General features: G+C 34.5%; 1 long non-coding RNA gene and 2 pseudogenes across 2 annotated transcripts; 2 read left to right on the top strand and 1 right to left on the bottom strand.

The window, feature by feature from the left end:
* The first annotated feature begins 5,174 nt into the window (after positions 1–5,174).
* LOC147381098 (uncharacterized) lies at positions 5,175–12,466 on the top strand. Its single transcript, XR_015174777.1, has 5 exons — positions 5,175–5,474; positions 5,784–5,845; positions 11,343–11,462; positions 12,064–12,163; positions 12,268–12,466. It is a non-coding gene; the product is annotated as an uncharacterized LOC147381098 (long non-coding RNA).
* A 1,861-nt stretch (positions 12,467–14,327) lies between these two features.
* LOC147381097 (hydroxyproline O-galactosyltransferase GALT6-like) lies at positions 14,328–20,965 on the top strand (annotated as a pseudogene). The gene is made up of 7 exons (XR_015174776.1): positions 14,328–15,272; positions 15,924–16,156; positions 16,245–16,535; positions 17,040–17,168; positions 18,244–18,417; positions 18,967–19,074; positions 19,726–20,965. The product of XR_015174776.1 is annotated as a hydroxyproline O-galactosyltransferase GALT6-like (transcript).
* A 53-nt stretch (positions 20,966–21,018) lies between these two features.
* On the bottom strand, positions 21,019–24,698 carry LOC147381096 (receptor-like protein EIX2; annotated as a pseudogene).
* Between the last annotated feature and the right edge of the window lie 228 nt (positions 24,699–24,926).

Raw genomic sequence — 24,926 nt, 5'->3', positions numbered from 1 at the left:
TTGGAAACTAGTCCCTTTTGGTAGAAGAATATAAATGTGTTTAAGTTGGAAAGGAGGAACGCCAGTTAATCCTACATTCAAAACCAAAAGTGTTGTAGCGGATATCAAAAATATTCTACTTTGAGAGTTTTGAGTAAAGAAAACCTCTGAAACAACACAGTTAAGAAGGAATTTGCACTAAGATCCAAGTATTCGAACTAACTCTAAAGTTTGTCCGAGACTCTTCGGAATAGTCCCCATTCAATTGATGTCTTCTTCCCAAATCTAATTCATCAAGGTTGACAATCTCCGAAGAGATGTGGGGATCAGACCATTAAATGAGTTGAATGAAAGAGAAAGGCGTTTTTAGATTCTTTAATTGGCCCAACCAGTCAGGCAAATGCCCACTGAGTTCATTGTCGGATAAATCCAATGTTTCTAAATTGGATAGATTCCTGACATTCTGGGAAAGATCAAGCGTGGAAAGAGATGTAAAATTGACATATGATGAAAGAGTGGAAGGAAGTTTAGAAAGTCCACAACCAGACAAACTCAACTCTGATAAAGAAGGAAGCAAGTTAATTTCTTGTAGCCAATCATCACCGATTTTGGAAAGGTTCACATTGCTCATGTCAAGGTTTTGGAGAGAAGAAAGATGAGAGACCCAATGCAAATTCTCAACACTCAACTGATAATTGGAATCATCATAAAGATAAAAATCATAGAGAGAATCATCAGTACTAAGATCAAGAGAACGTAAGGACGAGAGATTTCCAAGATGATGGGGAACAAATCCACCAAACCATGAAGAAGAGAGATTGAGATATGTTAATTGATGAAGAGATCCAAAGAAATTTGGGATTTTGATTCCAGAGAAATTGTTCCAACTTAAGTCCAAGTAATTCAAATATTTCAACTCTACAAGTGAAGGATTTACCTCATTCCTCCCCACCAAGCATGCCTTACTATATGGTATTTGAGCCAATTTTAACATAACGGTTCGAGTCAAATGGAAATGGGTTCCGGAGATCAAGCTTGACAACATGCCTGGTTCTATTGTCGCAGCCAATTCCTTTCCATGAGCAACATCTTCTCCGATCCAAGAAGAGAGACGATTTGAAGGATCCATGAGATTTTTGTTTGAACTGAAGAAGAGCTTTTCTCTCGCTTTCAAAGCAATGCAAATCAGAATTTTCTTCTTCAATGCACCAGCTGAACTTGATACACAATAGTAAACACACCGCAAAACTAAGGAATCTCATCATGGAATGGTGGTTTTTTGTCTCAAAATCAAGTTTTGTATTAAAAATAAGCAATGGAGGATTTATAAATAGAAGAAAAATCAATGAATGGGTAACGAAAGAAACGGGTCCACCTTATCTCCATTCAACAACTTGGACGACCATTAATGAACCTAAACCAATGAACTCGCTTATAGCTTGGAAATATTGAGAGGGAGTCAAAGACTAATGTTTCTTCAAAAAAAAAAATCTCTTATTCTTTGTCTTTCTTACATGACAAAATAAAAAAATTTCTACTAAGAATTATGATGGTCAACAAGTTAATTTGTCGTTTTGTTTACGAAGTCTTTCCGTGTTTTTTCTTTCTTTCAAAAGATAAGGTCAAGTTAATCTGTCATGTTGTTTAAGGTGATTTAGACAAGACACCTTTGACTTAGGTATTGTGTATGAGACTAAAATAAATGATCTAAATGCACCTAATCATCTTTAACCTCTAGCAAAAAAAAAAATCTCTTGATTTACTCTCCAAAACCTTTCATCTTCAACCTTTGTGGGAGTTAAAATTAAAATACCCTAGATTTCTTCAATGCACCAATTGGCAAAGTTAACATTTTTCCTTGAAGAATTGTGATTATAGTTAATTCGCGTTTTTGAGTCTTTTTCTTTCTCTAAAAAGATGTCACCTTCACAGGGTCAAGTCTTTTGAGTCTTATAGAAGAAAAATATCAATCTTTGGCCCTCAAACATTAGGTAAGCATTAATGAATCTATACCAATGAACTCATTGATGCTTTTTTCCATCATCCATTCTAATTTAAAAACTTATGCCTCCTAAGTGTGGAAATATGAGGGCTAAAGATTGACAAAAGTCTTTGATTCTTTGCTTTTCTTAGACGGCAAAATCAACATTTTTATTATAAAAACTCCTTTGGATTTCTGACATTTATCATATTTGTTACCCACCTAACCTACTTTATCAAGTTTGTTACCCATCAACCTTGTAGCAGTGATCCATGTCATGAAATTCAATTGTTGGGGTTAATTTGTTACTTAACATACTTTCGAGTGGATCATAACTACATAAATTTGTGGTATCCAAAAATATAATTTGACACCGCAGTGTCATAAAGGAAAAAATTCTAAGAATTCAAAAAAAGTCGAAAAAAAGTTAATTGTTTTTTTTAAATTTGGGAGTTTGGTAGCCATCAATTTTCAACACCGTCTAAAACTCAAAAAGAAATCTTTTTTGAATTTTTGTTTTGTTCGATCTGATTTTTTCCATGAAATCTAAAGAGAATGAAGTGTTGTTTGATTGCCAATCTGAGAATCAATGTTGGCTCAAAGACCCTTCATCCTAGTCTATAGCTTGGTCCAGTAACAACCTAGGGGCATTTTATTACAAAACTCCGTTACTCTGTATGCCCATGTCTACGTGCACGTATTCCTCACCCGTTGAATATTCCTTATAAATTGAAATTTTAATTCATTTCATAAAATATCAAATCAAATAAATCAAATAATTAGAATTAAAGAAAACACAGCCCTCTTAGATTCAATGGAAAAATATAATTAAAAAAAAACCTTTTTCCAGTTTTTAACCAAGTTTAGGAGTTACTCTTTTCATAAATATTTCAAAAGGTGGCTAATGTAAAAAAAATTATCATTTAAGATGGCCTAATGTTCATTTTTCAAAAAAAAAGAAGCTAATTTAACTTATTATACATGTTTTGGTTGAAAATTTTCTTTTTGAAGGCTTAATCTAGTCTCAATTGCACGATTGATGGAGTGCTTGGGAATCCAACATCATAGCTCGCAAGATTTTAAGGAAGAAATCGTATTAAAAAATAAAAAATCAATTTATTATATTTTTTGGGCTTGAAATATTTTGCTTGATAAGATAGTTGTATCAATGTATACGTTATATAATATAATAGTATGCATTTATCCCTTTGTATCGACACAGAAATTATTATATTTATATGGGAAGAAACCTCAACTTTGTAAAAGAAAGTTCCTACTGGTTGTGGGTCAAATCATTTTTATAAGTATATATATATATATTTTTTAAATATAACTAAGCTTACCTCGCCATCACAACAAACTGTATTTGTGTCATGAACTTACTCATGAAAATCCCACTAAAAAAAAGAGAACTACTATTGGAAATAATATATTATTATTAATTATCACATTTATGCTTGAAAAATGAAAATTATCTCTAACAATTTAAAACAAAATAATAATATAAAAAAATCACAGACAATGACACTCACAAATAAAACTAAAATTCAATAGTAAAATTGATGTGGTTAGAATCCACTCTAAGGTATCTTGAGTAACAAACTAATTGTATAAATTTGAATTTTATGACATGGATCCCTAAACATCATATCATGTTTTTGGATGCCACAAATTGATGTGATTAAATTCCACTCCAAGGTATGTTGAGGAACAAATTAACCGTATAAATTTGAATTTTATGATGTTGATTCTCACTTCAGGGTTTGCTCGATAACAAACTTGATCAAGTGAGGTTTGGTGGGTAACAAACTTCATAAAGTAAGGTTCGCTTGAATTGTCAGAACTCCAAGGGAGTATATGTAATAATAAAGCAACAACTAGGTATCTGTCCGGTAAATCTCTCTAAATAAAATTTGGGTCTTGATCACATTTGCCTTATTAAATTGCAATAAATATACTTTGAAAATTGGAATTTGGTGGTATTTTGATAAAAACTATTTTTTTTAAGGGTCTTGTTGACATGTGCCTGTGTTAAAGTGCAATAAATGCACCTTGAAAATTGGAATCTGATCGTATTTTGGTACAAAATCTAATTTTCAAAGTGTTTTTATTTCACTTTAACAAAATCATTTTTTAAGGACATTTTTTATATCAAATCCAATCTCCAAAGTGTATTCATTGCACTTTAACGGGTGCCCTAATTCGAAAATTAGAATATGCTTGTATTTTGGTAGAAAGTAATTTTTTCAAAGGCATTTTTATGCAAAATCCAATTTTCAAAGTGTATTTATTGCACTTTAGGATACACGTTAATAAGACCCATAAAATTCAAGCTATCTATTTATTTTTATTTTCTATTCTCGTTAATGTCCTTGTTATATTTCCAAAGATGGGAATATGACAGATGGCACACAACCAGCAGGTCCATCACTTCCAACGGTCCCCTCTTTCTTTGCGGGCCCACTCCACCAACTTAAACGGTTTGAATAAGAGAAAATAACTCTGATATGATGGCCAGCCCAACTCCTCCAATGACACGTGGCATTCCATTTCACACCTATCAATAATAAATATTTAGCCGACTCTTTGGACGGAAGACTCAAAAAAAAAATTCAATTTAAAATGAGAGTTACTATTGTCACACCAATTTTTACTAATGCCACACCAACTTTGTGCATTTCTAATAAAGACATTGGAATTGGTGCGGCGTTAGTAAAAGTTGGTGTGACAATAATAACTCTAAAAAAAAATCACCTATGATGATCAGATTTTTGGTTTGTAAGTTTACGTCAACTAATTCTTATTTAAAAACAAAAAATTATCTTTTCAAAGGATTTATTTATAAAAATCCCTTTTTTTTTTGGTAACCCACCTTTTAATTGTTGAAATCTATGGTTCAAAAATTGAAATATCAAAATTGGAATCATCGCAATCAACTTTGAATTAATCATGGAGAGCAACTTTTTACAATCATCTTGATCAACGATTTAACAATCATAAATCATTGATCTCAACATTTGAACATGAATCATTGTGATCAATGATTTGAGTTTGACATTAATAACGGAACCGACAAGGGGTAATTAGACAGAAAGATTTTACTACACTACAAAGCCGTTGATGTTTAGCGATAAATTTTTAGCGGCGGTCAAAATTCCCGTCACTAAAACTCAGGTTTTCCACTTGGTATCAAATCACTTCTCTGTAAAAAAATTCCCAAAATCCTTCTCGCGAGAAAATTACCGATTCGTTTCGAAATTGAACGTCTCTCTCTGTTCTCTCTACATCTTCTCCTCTAATGGCGAAACTAATGGCGAAAATTTGTTGAAGACAAACGTCTCTCTCTGCTCTCTCTACATCTTCTCTTCTAATGGCGAAAATTTGTTGAAGACGATCGTCTCTCTCTGCTCTCTCTGCATCTTCTTCTCTAATGGCGAAATTAATGGGGAAAATTTGTTGAATATCTTCTTTCTCTCGGTATTAATGGCGGAAATCGATCTATTCTTGCTGACAGGTATCGTCTTCTCCGTCTCTCTCTCTCTCTCTCTCTCTCTCTCTCTCTCTCTCTCTTCTCATTCGATTTAATCAAATAGAGATTTAATCAGATTGATTTGAGATCAAATCGATCTCAGTTGTTCCAGTTTATAGATCGGCGATTTCCACTTAGTTTATAGATTGAGATCAAAATGCTCAAATCAATGATGAACTAACTAGTAAACATTAGATATGAATTAATATACTAGATTGCTATTTTGAGGCATCTGTGCTTTTAAATGTGAATAATATACTAGATTGCTAATTAGGTTTTGTTGATTTCACACAGATATAAAACATGGATACAGTGTCCAGCTAGCTAAAGACGAAACTTGATTTTACATGAAGAAGGTCAGTTCTATTTTTTGCTTTCAGCATTCATATGTAAACATATATTTCAACACTACTGAAAACCATGATCATGTCAATCTGGATTGTTCATTGCTTTCTTTTCTGGAAATTAGCACTAAAAAGGTTCAATCCACGTCTTTGTAGAGTAAATTTTCACTACAAAATTGTGAGTTTTTAGCGACAATATTATAGTGGCGACAATTTGGTTTAATTGCCATTCATTTGAACGGATTTATTAAGCAAAAGGCTTATCAGCAGATGTCTACATAAAAGTCTATTTACTAGACAACTTGGATCAACTAATTGGTTACAAAGTCTATTTACAAGACAACTTGAACACATTTCATAAAACTAGATTAATTTGATTAAAAAGTTTCTTGTATTAAGAGAATTAGAATAATTATCCTATTCACAAGAAGATCATCTCCAAGAAACTGAGTTGCAATCTTGTTTAAGGCTGGCCTTTACGTCATTATTCTTTTGTTTCTGTTGGGAATCCATTTCTTTGATTACATTTTATTCAAATGGCCTGTACATTTTTAATAATTTGTTGTCCTTTTGTTTTAACATTTTTAATGATCAGAAAATCGGGAAGTTAGTAATCCCAGGATCACTGACCTGTTTGAATGAACATATAGAACAATTATTGGTGTGCAATGTAACTTACCTTATGGAAATTAGGAACACAAGTGAATAAGATTTTTATAGAAGCATCCATGATTTACACCGATGTGTAGTTGTGTATCCTGATGAAAGGATAAAAGTTATATTGCCTATTCCCATTTCTTTGATTTCTTTTTAGTTGTGTATCAGACACTTCAGCCTGATGATTGATGACAAGTGCATAGAGATTATTTGCCATGTCATCATTGACCCAATTACTTTCTGTCATATGGCAATCAGAGATTGGTGCCAAGTTGAAGGATTCCATGTCATAGCTATTGCTATCCAGATTTAAACTTTTTATTGTCTCTCTTGTGCTTATAGACCCATGTGGTGGTGGTGGTGGTGGTGGTTGTGATAATTCTTGTGGGACTTGGCTGAGTGTAAGAGTAGATTGTGAACTTTGTGGATTCATGGTTGAATAAGAAGATTGATCAATTGATTTTTTCATCTTTCGAAGCAATCTTGGCATCCAAATAGAGCCTCACACTTATTGGTGATTGAGATTGGTTTGGTTTGATGAACTTGATACCAAAAGGAGCTCGATTCAATCACCACATAAGTTGCTGCTATTGCAGCCAAATGGAACCAAAGCACTAAAACAGAGATATATAGCTTTGTTCTTTCAAGAGCTGAACTGAAGAGAAGAGACTAGAGATAGAGAGGTGTATTATTTCTTAAGTTTGTGGGTGGGTCACAAACTTATATTTATGCCAATTTACTTTTATATTCTGCTTCTCATAAGAATATACACTTGCTTCAGTTTTTCATCATTACATAGACATTATATGCACCTACACGACTACTTAAAAGCATACTGTTTTATAGCTATTTGACACATAAGGATACAAAACATGAATATTTACTTTGGCAGTTGGCTTTAGTGTATTGTTGGCATAGGATTTGACTAATTAGTTATACTACAATTAAAGAAGACAACAAAGCTAAAACCTTCACCAAGCTAAATAGTTTGATGAAACTTAAAGCACATGTCTAGGCCTGCTTTAGTCCCTAAATTTCAATTTTTTCAATATGTTTCATAGTTCATACACATGTTTGCCTCTATTTGGTAATTTTCATGCTTAGAACTAATTGGACCAACTCTAAGCTGGTTAATGAACACTACAGACATGGTTTGTAGATCCAAAATTCAAAGAGCTGCCTAAGGTCCTCTCCAATAAATATGAGCTTTGAAGTCATCAACACCCAAAGCTTATAAAACCAGTGGGGACCTCTTTAGAAGTATAAGCACTCATACATTTCTATACTGCAAATGTTTATTTGGATAATTAGTTAAATTTCTTACTGTTTCTCCAACATTTTGCTTTATATGTTCAACACTTTTTACTTGATGTATTTTAGAGCAGAGGACATTAGCCAACAAGAACTGCTCAATAAGCCCATAAGCTTTTAATGTTGATTCAATACCATCAATCAGCATTCTTCTTCTTGTAGATTCCATTCAAAATCTCTTTCTTTATCTTGTCGACAAACCACTTTGGTCAAAATTCTTACATTCTTAGATTAATTGAAGGGACATCATTGTTCTAAATTTCTGTTTCCTCGATCATTTGAATGGGGAGTCAATAGATCATATCTTTATGTATTGCAAGCTAGCACATGAGGTATGGTCTAACTTTTCGTTGCTATTTGGAATAGCTGGATGTGTTCCTTGGTCTTTGTGTTCCTTATTCAAAGGTTGGATGTCGTTGAATTGTACATCTTCAATCCGCCCTTGAAAGGGGAGGAACCAGTGTGCCTTTGAGGGTAAACTAGTTTTTAGAAAGGAAAAAAAAAGGTGTAGTTTCAATTTGTATATTTACTATGCTGCTGCTTTGCTTCCATATTCTGTTTGTTATTTCATTTGTTTGTGTGAATGAGGTGGAAACTTACAGTGACTGGTCAATTGTTATGTGGTATGTATAGTGTGGCGTGTTTGTGTGCATAGAAACTACATTACTGATTTGTGATTTGTAAGTAGTATTATTATATTCCAGTTATTACTTCCTTTGGAAACTATAAATAGGGTTGCTTTGAAACATGGTTCAAAATTTTGTGGTATTTTGAAATGTTTTGGTGGGATGTTTTGGTTTTGGCTTGTGAAATAAGAATAAAACCTTCACTCGAGACATTTAATATTTCAAAAGGTTTATTATCTTTGGTTGGGACTATTTTGGTTTTTCCCGAGATCGAAATATTTTCTGCAAACATGATTCTAAGACTTGCTTTGAAGGCATGATTTTAAAATGAGACTTGAGTCTTACAGCAAGGTCCTGTTGTGACAATAAGATCTTAGAATAGGGTGTTTCGGTTGTTATCAAAGTATTTACACTAAAAAGAGTAGTAATTCATTTTAGGAAGTAACTTCTAAATTACATTTTTATTCTTAGATAGGTAAAGAGAAACATTGATACAATATATAAGTAACCAAATACATTAAAATTACTGAAAAATATTAATCGAGCTCAGGCCTTGATTGGATATGAAGCTTCCATGGCTATTCCACATAATCCCTCTTTGTCAGTCACACCACATTGCATTCTTATGTAACCTTGTTCTCCCCATGAGTTCTTCAATATCCAGTAATCAATCCCATCTTCAGTTGTTCCATAGCTCACGATTGTCAGTGCATGATCTAGGTGTTTGCTACAAGGTCCATTTATGTGTGTATCTGTCTGTTTCTTTCTTGAAACTCTAGTGCTTTATTTTAGAGTGCCTAAGTTGTTGTGGGCATGAAATGGCAGCAGGTGACTGTTGTTATAACACATGGCTGCTGTGGTATAGGTGGGAAATGGGGAAGCAATTGAAGTTGGGGAGTTATTTGAACTTTGAAAGATGTCTATTGGTTTTATGTTATGGGTTTTGTCACCTAATAGTAATTCAAAATAAGGCTCACATTACATGAGCCAACATCACAGATTGACACAAATACCATTGGCATTAGTTCTGCTTCACATAACATTAGTGATTGGTTTCAAAAGTAACAGATTGGGTAAGACTTTCTAGGTAACTGTTATAGAAGTTCGATAGTTGAAATGAAATGTAGCAGTTTTGCCAAACTTTCCTTGCAGCAGAAAAGTGATTTGATGCCACAAGATGAAAACCTTGTACAGATAACGGAAGTCATAACCATATTATTGTATTCACAAGCATCAAATTAAGAACTTACAAAAGCATAACAATGGCTTTGAGTAGAAAAAAGGTCCTAACCTTTAGATGCAAGGTGACCCTTCCATCACTTGAGTCTGACAAATGATATGCTTCAATGTAGCATAGATTACTACTACCAATCAAAGTATGTGCAGTTGGAGGTACCTTGAGGAAAGTCGAGTCAACACCTTTTGTCAGCAAAAGAGTTAATTCACTAGGATCTGGCCTCCAAAGTTCTTGAATAGCCTTGTGAACCAATCCCTCCAACTTTCTGTCTTGAGCTGCAGATGCCTCATAAAACTGAACCGTAAGTTTGTGGTGGCTAAATGGGTAATCTCCTCTGCTTTCACTTACCCCAGCCCACCTAAAATGACCATCACCGCCTATTGGAGGAAAATTTTGATGTTGTTTAGTGGTATCAAAAGTTTGATAGAATGCAATAGTTTTACTTTAAAAATGCAATGTGAGGATTGTATTCTTTTTCGAACTGATTCTTTTTCGAACTTGTATTCCCTTGTGATGGGAGATGATTCAATAGTCTTTCCTTCATTTCTCAGTATATGGTTGAGTCAAAAGTTTCGTAAGAATTCATTTGAAACCTCAGGATCAGGTTTTTTGATAATCAACACCCCACTTTGATTTAATGAAGGAGATCTCGTTTGTACTGCATTTTGATACAACAGATAGTTATATGATGATGATGAGTAAATGTTGGTGTGATGATGATGTGGTTTGTTACACCCACCCGATAACTCAGATGTTGGTGTGTACACAAGTGGGAGGTAATGGGTTCAGTCCTTGACCTGCAGGTTTCATCAATGGATTGAAATTTCTCAATGCCAAATGGGTTAGGCATGGTGTTTGTTTCCCCATTGTGAGCCTTGGTCTGGATCAGTATCTCCTTGCAGTTTGAGCCCCGTCAAATCTAATCGAATTTCTATATCATTATAATGGATTTAGTTGTTTCAAAAATAGCTTTTTTGAGACAATAGTGAATTCAAGAGTGATTGGGTCGAAGTTTTTGAGTGGTTTAAGTCTAGAAGATATAAGACGAGCTGGTGAACATTTAAAGCTCTAAGATAGTTGCATATAATTGTGATATTTGTGTTCATTAATTAACATTGTGACAATCTGATTTGCTGCTTTATGTAAAGTATGTTAACTTCTGATATTTAAAAAAAAAATTAAGTCATTTAGTTAATGGTGTTTTCTTGGATTGGTTGTGATTGTGTTTTTTTTTGAGAATACTTCTCTGATTCTTTGAGTTTTAAGGCTCATTTGGATAAAATTTGTTTGGCTGATCTTTTTTCTGGAAATAAATTTTTTCAAAGGACCTATTTAGGCTAAAAAAGTTTTCTTATAAAAATACTACACTGTTATCCATTTGATTATCAGATTCTCGGATTCTCGCATTGCATTTTTATAGTGCTATGTAGCATAATTATGCTTGCTCTGGCAGCATACATCCTTCCTGTTATTCTTTCTATTTCATTCAATAGATAATATCTTAAACACTACTATACTGGTTTTGTTCATTTAGGACATGCATTACCTTCATAGCAGATGCTTCTCAATTTGTTCATCATGCTTCATTTTCTGGAAATGAATATGTAAATGAGATTTTAAAGCATGCAAATATGCATGAAATTAGGAGCTACAATCTAATGGGTTGAAATCTTCATAGAGCTGGATCAATGGACATTGGCAGAATAGAAAACACTTCAATTTGTGAAATCTGCTTGTCATGCAAAGGTTGCAGTAGTAGAGATAAGAGGATTGCCAAAGACACTTTTCTACAAGACAGGTAAATCACTTGTGCATTTAACAAGCATTCTGGGATTTTTTTTAAAAATGGAAGGTCTGAGTTTTCTAGAGTGTATGAATGGATTGTAAAGGAAAGATACATACACTTGGTGCTGTGCACATCAGGAGGTACTACAGCTAAGTCATTTGTGTCAAACTCCATATTCCATTTCAAAGCTACTACACCTCTTTAAAATACAAGTTTATATAAGATATTAGATGGTCTATACCATAATATTGTAAGAAATTTCAATGGACAAAAAATTATTGGGCATTTTTCCATGACACCATCAAGAACCACAGCATATCACTCTCATGATTCTAGCATTCATGATAATTTTTTAAGAAATCTTTCATATCATGAATGCTTTTATTTTCTCATTTATGACTCATGTGAGAATGCTGAACCTTATATTGACTCAACTTAACAACTTGACAAATTTTTCTCTTTAATGGTAGTCCTTGTATGAGGTGTTAGTGAATCTAAATTATTTTAGTAGTAAATAAAGCATAACTTGTTGTATATGCTTTTCCACAATTAATACATCAAACATATTATCTGAATAAATAATTCATTTTTATGTTGCACTTTACATTTGTAGATGGAACCTGGACAAAGTTCATCTGGTGAGAGGACAACATATTGTGAGAGATGCTAAGGTGGAGAGACTAAAGGAATTGATCATTACTATAATGAGAAAGGTAAATTCTCATCGATAATAGAATATGTTGAGTTTTAAAAATATTTTATTAATAAATAAATATTTATTTATATGACTAATTTGATTAATGTATATGAATTGTAGGTTGATGAGCATCACAATCAACCCGACAATGATCAGTGTCCACAACAACAACCATGATAGATAGCTTTTATTTTTTGAGTGATAAACATGGATTTATAAGCATTGACTCTTAATTCAATCGACTTATTATTTTGTTGTCCTTGTCTCTTAACTAATTTGATTTACTAAGTAATTGTGTTTGATTGACAGGTTGTATAAAAATAGGTATTTAATTACAAATAATTTTAAAATAAAAGAAATAATAAAAATAAATAAATAAATCTTATTAGCGGTGGCTATTACCACCACTATAAGCATTTAAAATTGTATTTATAGCTATGGTAAAAAATTAATTAGCGGCAGTTTTTAACCATCACCATAGATCTCACTCATATCTATAGCGACAGTAATACATTATTAGCGGCGGTTTCTGACCGTCACTATAGGACTCACTTATATCTATAGCGACGGTAATACAATATATTAGTGGCAGTTTTTTACCGTCACTATAGGACTCACTCATATCTATAGCGACAGTAATACATTAGCGGCGGTTTTTGACCGCCACTATAGGGCTCAATATGGCCTTTATTGACACCACCTATATAGTGGCGTTACACACGGCCATCACTATTAATAATAGTGGCAGTTTTTTGGTATTTGCGACGGTTTTTTACCCCCGCTAAAAACCTAAAATTTTGTAGTACTAATTGGGTTGTTAAGATACGACCTACAAGTCAAGGTGCATTTAGAAAGACGTCCCCAGCACTGGGTTTAGAAGTAATTTTCCCTATTCTAAAGGGTTGGTTAATACATAAAAAATGATCCATTAAGAAAATACAAAATATGGATTATCGAAGTATGAAATCTGATCAATCATATGTACTGTATCATTGGATACATGTTTTCATCTTGACTGCTGATTTGTGTTTTGTTGGTTCAAGTTTCGTATTTCTTCATCAATAAAATGATCCAAACATATTCTAAAATTTTGGAGAGGTTGACCATTTCACATTGGATTATGGGGAGATATTTTTTTTAAACATTAAATCGATTTTTAAACTGTTCAGTAATTTAATGATAATAGAATTAAGGGAAGTGTTTGAAGGCCCTAAAGAGAGCCAAACAATGTGCCAAACATTTTTGAAACTAAGGGTTAAAAGTTTCGAAATGAGCTGATTTTTGGTGAGAATGATCTCTTCGGTAAGAGATCATCCTTACCAAAAATCAGCTCATTTCGAAATTTCTGTCGCTAGTTTACAAGTAGAAGAATTGTAAACCGTCCAATTTTTATGTTTGGTTCATTCAGCTCATTCTTGAACCTCTAACCCATACATTGAAAAAATGTTTTGCACAATATTTGACTCTCTTTAAGGCCTCTGAACACCACCCTAGAATTAAATCTAATTTTATGGTATCAACAACTATTTGTGTGTGTGAGCACGCCTGGGTCTTGTTAATGTGTGCCCGGGCACACGTTAAAGTGCAATAAATACATTTGGAAATTGGAACATGAGGGTAGTTTTGGAAAAAAAAAATTTAAGGTATTTTCGATATAAAATCCAATTTTCAAGGTAGATTTATTGCACTTTAACTTGTGCCCTTAAGCGACATGTTAACAAAATCCTATATTAATTAATTTTTTCTTTTGATGTTTTAAAAATCTTTATTGTATTTCTTAATTTTCTTTCTCAAGCAACCTCTTACCTTTACATTGAATCTAGGCAAATGTTATTTTTCGATTCATCAAAATTCAATTCTGAAAACATTGTCAACCTTTCTACCAGCTCATAAAATTTTTATTTTAGAGAATTGACCAAATATTTATTGGTCAATGGAGTGTGAAAGCATCAATGGGCCATTTTATGGGGAAAATATTTTTTTTTAAAGGGTCGATTAGTTGCACATCACAAATGATTGATTGCACATCAACCTTAAAAAAATCCTTTGTTTTTATTTTTGTAACCTCTATTTTAAGCTCCTGGTTGCACTCCAATACTTAATTTTTTAGGATTTAAATTTTATCTTTGTATTATTTGCTTGTACTCTACTTAAATCATGTTTTGTGATTGATTTTGTTTGTATTCTCTTTGATTTCAATTTAATAAAGGCCCTAATTTTCTAATTTTCTTGCAAAAATTATTGAATTGGCACTAATTTCTTTGGATATAGTTATGGAGCTTGATAAGTTCATGTTTCTGATTCGACAGAGATCGATTCAGATGTTAATTGTTATTGGGTTTCAATATGTGCTCTTGATGAACTTAGAACTCCCATTAGTGTTCAAATTTGGTTCTCGTATGGGTTCCAATGTGTTTCTCAACGACGCGTTGCCTCATACTTCTAGGCTTGAAAGTGAAGAAGAAATGGAGGAGAAAAAAATCCCCAATTCGACCTAACAAGATACCATTTAGGGTTTCTCAGAGTTCGTATCGACCTTCGCAGCAGCAAAAACCTGAGCGAAGAATTAGAGAACGTTTAACCCTCTCTGGTTTGATCTTTCAAGAAAACACATTCAAGCACGACAGGAAAGATGGGTTTTTTGAACTTCAGAGAACTGCAAAGGATGCATGGGAAGTAGGGAAGAAGCTTTGGGAAGAACTCAAGTCGGGGAAAATTCGAATTGATGAGGAGAAGAAAGTAGTTAATCAATCAAAATCGTGCCCACATTCGATTTTGCTTTCGGGATCCGAGTTTCGGGACCGAGGCAAAATTATGGTTATTCCGTGTGGGCTGACATTGGGATCCAACATTACGGTTGTGGGGAAACCGAATCGAGCACATGCAGAGTCTGATCCGGTAAAAGATGGGAGTGAGGCGGTTGTAGTGTCGCAGTTTATGATGGGAGTTGCAGGGGTTGAAGGTGGATGATGGGGAGGACCCACCGAGGATCTCACATTTTAATCCTAGATTGAAGGGGGATTGGAGTAGAAAGCCTGTAATTGAGCAGAACACTTGTTATAGGATGCAATGGGGCTCAGCGCTTAGGTGTGAGGGATGGAAATCTAGGGCTGATGAAGAAACTGGTATGCTAGTTAGATGAGCTTTTCGATTTATATTTACTTGCTTTGAGTTGATTCTTTTGTTGTTGCTTCATATTAGTAGTTTGGACTTAAATTACTAGAAAAAAAAAACACATTTTTAAAATAAAATTGTCAGAATTTTTTATTCTTATTGAAGAATCGAAAGTGATTATAAACCAGTTTAATTTATATTATTAACTAGTTGATTGTCCAATATGGTTATGGGTTTTTTGTGTCATGGACTTGTGATGTGTTGAGTGTATATTTTCCTCCACTCTCAGGTGTGTCATACCCCAGTTAAGCACTGTAACCCTCTTATAGTCACAGTTATCCCCCTCCCCAACGGATCGGTCTTTTGGAGTATTTGGTTGGTTAACATGGTATTAGAGCGCTAGGTTCGTATAGGTGAGGGGTTCGATTCTTTCCACCCTTACGAGTGAAGGCGAGTGTTGAGTACATGTTCTCCCCAGTTAAGCCCCATGACCCTCTTATATTCATCGTTCTCCCTGTCTCCAACAGATCGGTCTTTTGGAGTAGTTGGTTGGTTAGCACGATCTGTAATTGAATTGTTATTTGACTTTCTTTTGTTCTTATATCTCCTCCATTTCAGAATGGGTACAGCCCTGGTAGAGTAATTAGTTGGATTATGTTCAGTTGATGGACAGGTAAAGTGTGAGAAATGGATTCGTGATGACAATGATCACTCAAGGGAATTGAAGTCGACATGGTGGTTGAACCGGCTTATAGGCCGAACGAAGAAGGTTTCAGTTGACTGGCCATACCCATTTGCTGAAGACAAGTTGTTTGTTCTTACCCTTAGTGTTAGTTTTGAAGGTTATCATGTAAGTGTTGATGGGAGGCATATCACCTCTTTCCCTTACCGCACTGTGAGTACCCCTCCAAACCTTTATCTTCAATTTACTTTCTTCTGACAAATATATATTATTTCTCAAGATTGTTTGGTAATGTTAACAGGGGTTTGTTCTTGAGGATGCAACTGGTCTATCGCTGAATGGAGACATTGAAGTTCATTTCGTGTTGGCCGCTTCGTTACCTACATCACATCCGAGTTATGCCCCACAGACACATCTCGAGATGTCGAGTAGATGGAAAGCCCCTTCTCTTCCTGATGGACCAGTTGACCTTTTCATTGGAGTACTTTCTGCAGGCAACCATTTTGCCGAAAGGATGGCTGTGAGGAAGTCGTGGATGCAATCTGAACTTATCAAATCTTCAAATGTGGTTGCTCGGTTTTTTGTAGCACTGGTAAGGGTTGACCTTCATGCATGGTTTAAATCTTGCTTTTATGTCTCGTCTCGTTCATGGACGAGACCAAGTTGTCTCGGACGAGTCAACTCGTCTTAGACGAGATAAACCATTTAACTTGGTTTAGAATTATTTATTCATATATATATATATATATATATATATATATATAAATAAGATTGATTAGAATATGTTTAATCATGAAATCTTATTTTATTTAGAAAATATGTATTTAAATTAAAAAAATGAATTATTTTAATAAAAATATACAAAATTCCTGTTTACTTGGAAAAATCTTGTCCAAGTCATCTCATTTATCTCGTGAGATTCCGCAGGCTTGACATGACTTGTTTATCTGTCTTGTTGATGGACGATATGATTCATCTCACTCTCGGACAAGATTTGAAACCATGCCAAAATGATATATGCCATTCTTTAGAAACTCTTTATTTACAAACTTGATTACGAGACACTCACGGAGTTTAGAGGGTTTGTTTTGGACAGCATGAAAGAAAGGAAGTAAATGTGGAGCTAAAGAAAGAAGCCGAGTTTTTTGGCGATATTGTTATAGTGCCTTTCATGAATAGTTATGATCTCGTGGTGTTGAAGACTGTTGCCATCTGCGAGTATGGGGTGAGTAATGAAATAAACTAGAGTCTGACTAGCCTAACTAACATGATAAGATTTGAAATCTTATTAAGGGTTGTTGAGCTCACCTTGTGGTATCCAAAAACATGATGGCACAAGGTTGTAGAGGACAAATTTTCGTCAACTTTGAAAAGAAATATCCAAAAAAATAGTACTTTTCAATGTTGAAATTTAATTTTAAATTTGGGAGTTCTGTGGAAGTTCAGTAACTATCCATTCTCAAGACCTTGGATCAAGCCCAAAATAATTGTTTTGTTTTGTTTTTATTTTTTTTATTTTTTTAAAAAAAATTTTATCTGAGTTTTTCCATGAAATGTAGAGGGCTGTGGTGTTGGATTACCAATTTGGCAATCCATTTGAGCTCAAAGATCAAGGGTGGATTTACACTAGGGGCACTTGCCCCCACAGAAGTTTTGGAAATTGTATTGTCCTGATATTTGGGTAAATTTTGAGTTTTCCCCTCTATGTTTGTCCTCATTTAAGGAAATTATGGCGATTGCCCCCACCCCTCAATTTTTTTAGTTTAGATAATTTGTGAGATACCACCAGTGTTTTCCAACGTTGACATACCATTTTGACATTAACCTCCCGTCAAAATTTTCAATGAATTTTTGAAACCCCTCCCTATGCTTTCAAATTGATAACATGCCCCCTCAATTTTTTTTATAGATACATGAGATACCCCTATGTTTAAAAACTGATGATTGGCTCCCCTCCCCCGTCCAATATTTTTGTTGATTTGTACACATCTATAGAGTAGGTCTTCTCGCATTACTAATGAAAAATGACCTAAATGCCCTTTTCTTCTACCTCTAATGAAAAGCCCTTGAATTTTCTCCCCCAAACCGTTCATCTTCATTCTCTTTAACCTTACAGAGCAAGTACAGTTTGCCCACTCTATAAGAAAATCCTGGCTCTACCCATCAAGAACCTTTAGTAAGAGTTAGAATCTTACTAAGTTAGTAAGGAAAGAGTTTTTCAATAAACTAATAATTGGAAACAGAAGTTCTTTATGGATTTTGTAGGTTAATTCATTTATGATGCCCTTGTTTCTTCACAGGCTCACACTGTATCTGCAAAGTATATAATGAAGTGTGATGATGACACATTTGTTAGGGTGGATGCGGCGATCAAGGAAGCAAGGCAAGTCCCCGACGATAGGAGCCTATATGTGGGAAACATAAATTACTACCACAAGCCCTTGCGTTATGGTAAATGGGCAGTGACATATGAGGTACAGATTGACCTTGGATTCTTCTTTCATTGAAGACTTAGTCAACTATTTATCTCCAGTTAATTCCACAAGAATGCTCCTTATCTTTAATGACTATAGATCGAAGTTAGGTTTTATTTGTTCTTGCCATTTAGTGTATATTTATGTTATGGGTCTTTCCATTTCTTTACTATTATAATGACAGAAGGCAGAGTAGAAGTGGTTCGACACCAAAATTTGTATTTCAAAGACGCCCTCACCTTTACATTTAAACTTAATATAATGAGGGTCATTTCGTTCAAAATCAAAAAAATGGCAATCCCACTATCTTATAATCACATTGGTTAGTTTTGAAGATTACAAAAATATTTTTTTTTACTATGTAATCTTCAATAATCCTTTAATTAGTATTTAAATTACAAATAAACCCTTTTGATACATGTGTGTTTGCGCATGCCACCCTCTAGTACTGTACATAATGTGCGAATGTTTTTGGGTCTTGGGAACCCTGAAAATTTTCCGATATAATGGGTGAGTTTCTGAACACCTCTTTTCTTTGAGTGGTTTCAGGAATGGCCAGAAGAAGATTATCCACCCTATGCAAATGGACCAGGCTACATAGTGTCGTCAAACATTGCAGAATTCGTTGTATCGGAGTTTGAGAAACACAAATTAAGAGTAAGTTTACACCTACTCATCACTCTTTGTTTATTTAGTTACTCTCCCCCTCTTTATAATCTGGTGAATTTGGTGGTTTGTATGTGTGTGCGCCGTCTCATGCGTGCATGTAGGGCTTAAAATGGGTAGTGTTGGAGCTGGATCTGAGCGTATCCATTTCAGCTCCGAAATTTAAATCCTGATCCATACCCAAATCCATTTCAGATCTATTAGCTAAACCCATATCCGATTCCGAGTCATGTTGCTTTCACTAAATTTGGATCTGGATCCAACCCGATTGAATTACTTGATTCGGGTCGGTTGGTTTGGATAATTCCGGACCATTCAACTTTTCTTTTTTGCTATATTATTCAATTTTACCATTATAATAAGAATTCACGTTATATTAAATTAGGAAAAAGAGAAATTTTGAAGAATTTAAAAAAATATTTTTTCAAGCAATGTCATTTGGATCTAGGCAGATATAGGGATTGATCCATATCCAATCCAAATCAAGGGACATCCCATATTTTTATTCGGATCTAGTCCAAGGATCCAAACCCGCTAAATTTGGATTTGGATCACTTGGATTTCGAATAAAATCTGACCCATTTTAATTCCGATATGTGTGTGTTTTGGATGATTAAACTCACCAAATTACAATTGGTGCAGCTGTTTAAGATGGACGATGTAAGTATGGGTATGTGGGTGGAGCAGTTCAACAGCTCAAGACCAGTGGAATATATACACAATTTGAAGTTTTGCCAGTTTGGGTGCTTCGACGGTTACTACACAGCTCATTATCAGTCCCCTAGGCAGATGATCTGTTTGTGGGACAAATTGAAACTGGAAGGAAAGCCCCAATGTTGTAATATGAGATGATGATGACGATGGCTACATTAATGATGTTAGGTGACAACGCCCAAAAAACTGATAAAAGGACCAACACAGCGAAGCTTGTTTTGCAGTTGTAGCATCTCTGTGAGTATCTGTGGGAGGGTTGGGATACATTGGTTGTTGGTTTTTCAATTGCCCATTCAAATTCATTCATTCTTTTTTCTACTGATGTTTTCCTTTACTCTTTTTTAGGCTTACATGTGTAGATAACATTTTAACAAGTCTTGTTCTTTAATTTATAAAAATACAGAAGATGGAAATTCATTCACGCAAACATTTTCAGTGTTGGCCCAGTAGAATGCTTTTTTTGTTCTGGTTTTCTTTTCGATCTGTACGCAGTTCTTTGTTTCATTAGATATTCCCTCCAAAAATGTCAAATTTTGATTCCAACAACCAATGCAACCCAAGTGATGTCAATCAAACGTAAGGTAAAATATTGGGATTTGTAGTGATCTGATACAATTGTGAGAATCATTGAATCTTAGTTTAAGAAGAGAAATTTTCTCCCCTTTTCTTTCCAGGAAGAAGATAACAATTTTTCCTTCAAAAAAAAGAAAAACCTTTCTAATTCCCAAAAAGTTCTAACTTGATTCCAAACTCCAAAGTTCAACTCATACAATCCTATTGCCATATTTCTGGATTTCAACCAAACACAAAGAGATCTCCCTTTATGGGTAATAGTTCAAAAGTGGCGTTACTTGTTTAGAATGTGATGATATCAGTGTTATGTTCTTGATTTATTAGAATGTGATGTATACTTGTTTTCAATTTACCCATTTTTCTATACATGCAGATTAATTGTGAAAAAAAAAATGTAATATATCTTGATTTAGTAATGAATTGGATTGATTCTCTTAATTGTGGCATTACATGAGCCACCCTAGTGTTTATATAAATCTTCATCCTAATTCTCATAAGAACTACACCTTATTATAATGCATCCTATAATACTCCATAGAAATTCTCAATTTTCTTTAAAATTATTACATTTGAGTGATCATCATAAGAAAAAGAACCAACATCACCCAAATGTGAAGCCATGCCAAAGAAGAAATAAACCAAGCCCTTGCAATGACAAGAGAAGGATTGGTGTGTTGTAAGTAAAAGTTTGTGTGCCAATAAAATATCTAAAAAGGAAAAAAAATAAAAATAATAATCCTTGAGATGCCCACTTACCAATCCTCCATGGGAGAAACTTCATAGCATTCCTCCATGAAGATGCCTCTTGCCTACATGAAAAAAATTGTAGAATAGGGAGTGAAGTCTAATGGCTCACATATTAAATCATAATTATTTCTTTATATTTCAACCATATAAATAATATTTTCAGACAAAAACAACAAAGCCTTATCCCAAACATATATACACCATAGTTTCATAGAGTTTCTCATATTCCACGTACAATTATAGTACTAACATAGCCATTAACAATCTAGTAGTCGAGAAAAAGTCTGAAGTCTTTATTTTACTTGACATGAAATCTCCAAAGCTTAGGCAACTGAATTAGGCCCATTGCAATGATTTGCCAGCATAAGAAATGAATTCTACACCGTCAGCGATAGCCAGAATGTCACCAATCCTGCAATGTTCCTAAGAATTTCAGCAGTATTTTGTTATATTACAAAACTTTCATGACACAAAAAATAAAAAAATTACAAACTTTTGCAAGCATACTTAGGTCTGTCAATGGATCGGATCGGGGTCAATTTGATATCAATCTGATAAGGATCGGCTTGGATCCAGAATTGATCTTAACTCACCATCGCTATCATCACAAACAGCTGGAATAATAAAACACTCCATACTCCCAAAAATCCAATCACGAATCCTGATCCCAGTCCAGCATAAAACCAATCTAGTTTGGACTGATCTACTCCAGCCACTTTTCCATCTCCATTAGCAAATGTTGGATATTTATCTGGTTCATCTCCCGGGCATTTCTTCATTAGTGGAGATCCACAGAGTTCAGGATTGCCACTGTAAATGGATGGGTCATCAAGCGTTTGGAGCTGGTTGCCCGATGGAATTTTTCCCTTCAAGTTGTTGTACGATAAGTTTAGATGGCTTAGACTGAGTAAATTCGATATGCTTGTGGAATAGTGCCTGAAAGTTGGTTTCTGGAGAAATCAAGTGATTCCAATGATCTTAACTCACCAATCTTCTCGGGGATGCGTCCTGACAAGTGGTTGTTTGATAGATTCAAACCGATTAATCCAGCAAGGTGTGTTAACTCTTTGGGGATCCTTCCAACCAAATTATTACTTGAAAGGTCCATGATCTTGACAAGAAACAGTATCTTTATATATTCAAGTTCTCTTCCTTTCATGACTTCTTTTAATTGGTTCTCATAAATGAAATACGAGAATATGAAAAAATAATCTCTATTCTTGTTGGACCAGAAACCATGCTCCTGAAATTGCCAAAACAACGAGGGATGCTTCCAGATAGATTATTACTTGCCTTAGCCTTAAAATTCTTAACAATGATAGATCATTTCCAATCCATATAGGTATTTTTCCAGATAAGTTATTCTCACCTAGGTCAAGAAGCAACAAACTTGTACAATTTTTCAAGGCCAAGGGGAGCTTTCCATTAAAATTGTTTTTGCTCAAGTGTAAATACGTTAGCCAATGCAGATGACCTATCGAGTTTGGAATAACTCCTGATAAATTTTTCGATGATAAATCCATAGTCATCAATTCTTTTACAGCACTCCAACATTGAGGAAGATCTCCAGACAAATGGTTTTTAGAGAGAACAAGAATTTCCAGGAATTTCATGGCCAATACTGAGATGGGTATAGTACCATTGAAAAAGTTGCTAGAAAGGATTAAAATACACAATTTAGGCATCATATGACCGATAGTTTTAGGTATAGTTCCTGAAATTGAGTTGTTGGAGAGATCCAATTCGACTACATTGGAAGGGAATTGTGCTAAGGGACCCTCAAATTTGTTGAAACTTAAATCCAATTCATGAACCCTACTTGACATTGAAAAATTGGGCACTTTACCATATATCTGATTATGAGAGACATTTAAGAAAGATATATTGGAAGGCAGCTTGGAAAACCAATCTGGTATGGAATCTGAAATGCTAACATTCGAGATGTCCAATCTGAGAAGTGTCGTTTGAGTTCGAAGCCATTTTGGAAACAGAGGCCCTATTTTGGTAGAAGACATATAAAGGTATTTAAGTTGGAAAGGAGGAACCCAGTTAAATCCCACATTCAAAACCAAAGAGTTGTAGCTGATATCAAAATATTCTAACTTTGAGAGTTTAGTAAAGTGAACCTCTGATACAACACCATTTAAGGAATTTCCCATAAGATTCAAGTATTCTAACTCTAAAAGTTGTCCTAGACTCTTCGGAATAGTGCCATTCAATTGATTTTCCCTCAAATCTAATCTAGTCAAGGTTGACAATCTCCCAAGGGATGTGGGGATCAGACCATTAAATGAGTTGAATGAAAGAGAAAGGTATTTTAGATTCTTTAATTGGCCCAACCAATCAGGCAAATGCCCATTGAGTTCATTCTCTGACAAATCCAATGTTTCTAAGTTCGATAGATTCCTGACATCATCAAGAATGGGAAGATTAGAATTGAAATGATTGGACGAAAGATCAAGGAATTTAAGAGAAGTAGTCAGGTTCCAAAGTGAATTTGGGATCTGACCATTAAATGAGTTGAATGAAAGAGAAAGGTATTTTAGATTCTTTAATTGGCCCAACCAATCAGGCAAATGCCCACTGAGTTCATTCGCTGACAAATCCAATGTTTCTAAGTTGGATAGATTCCTGACATCATCAAGAATGGGAAGATTAGAATTGAAATTATTGAACGAAAGATAAAGGAATTTAAGAGAAGTAGTCATGTTCCAAAGTGAATTTGGGATTGGACCTTGAAAATAATTGTGGGAAAGATCAAGAGTGGAAAGAGATGTAAAATTGGCATATGATGAAGGAGTGGAAGGAAGTTTAGAAAGTCCGCAACGAGACAAACTCAACTCTGATAAAGAAGGAAGCAAGTTAATTACTTGTAGCCAATCATCACTGATTTTGGAAAGGTTCACATTTCTCATGTGAAGGTTTTGGAGAGAAGAAAGATGAGAGACCTAATGCAAATTCTCAACACTCAACCGATAATTGGAATCATCATAAAGATAAAAAAATAGAGAAAAGAATCAGTACTAAGATCAAGAGAATGTAAGGACGAGAGATTTCCAAGATGATGGGGAACAAATCCACCAAACCATGAAGAAGAGAGATTGAGATATGTTAATTGATGAAGAGATCCAAAGAAATTTAGGATTTTGATTCTCGAGAAATTGTTCCAACTTAAGTCCAAGTAATTCAAATGTTTCAACTCTACAAGTGAAGGATTTACCTCACTCCTCCCCACCAAGCATGCCTTGCTATATATGCCGTCTGAGCCAGTTTCTTCATAACGGTCCAAGTCAAATGGAAATGGATTCCGAAGATCAAGCTTGACAATATGTCTGGTTCTATTGTCGCAGCCAATTCCTTTCCATGTGCAACAATCTTCTCCGATCCAAGAAGAGAGCCGATTTGAAGGGTTTATGAGACTTTGTTTGAACTGAAGAAGAGCTTTTCTCTCGCTTTCGAAGCAATGCAAACCAGAATTTTCTTCTTCAATGCACCAGCTGAACTTGATGCACAATAGTAACACAACCGTAAAACTAAGCAACCTCATCATGGAATGGTGGTTTTATGTCTCAAAATCAAGTCTTGTTATAAGCATGGACTGAAATTCAATGTTTCATTACCAAGTACAAGAGAACACGTGAACAACTAACTCTCCTGACATGACAAGGAAGAAGCAAAGAATCTTCCCCCACCCACTAACTCTCCTGACGCGTTAAGTGTAAGAGTCATATATTTCCCTCGAGATACACATTTGCACATCCCAATAAAGATGTCTTTGTGTATCTCGATGAAATACATCTATTATTCTT

Source organism: Akebia trifoliata, unplaced genomic scaffold (genome assembly GCF_017979445.1).
Source record: "Akebia trifoliata isolate Shusen 1 unplaced genomic scaffold, ASM1797944v1 Contig00758, whole genome shotgun sequence".
NCBI lineage: Eukaryota > Viridiplantae > Streptophyta > Magnoliopsida > Ranunculales > Lardizabalaceae > Akebia > Akebia trifoliata.
This window is presented reverse-complemented; position numbering and strand designations above follow the sequence as displayed.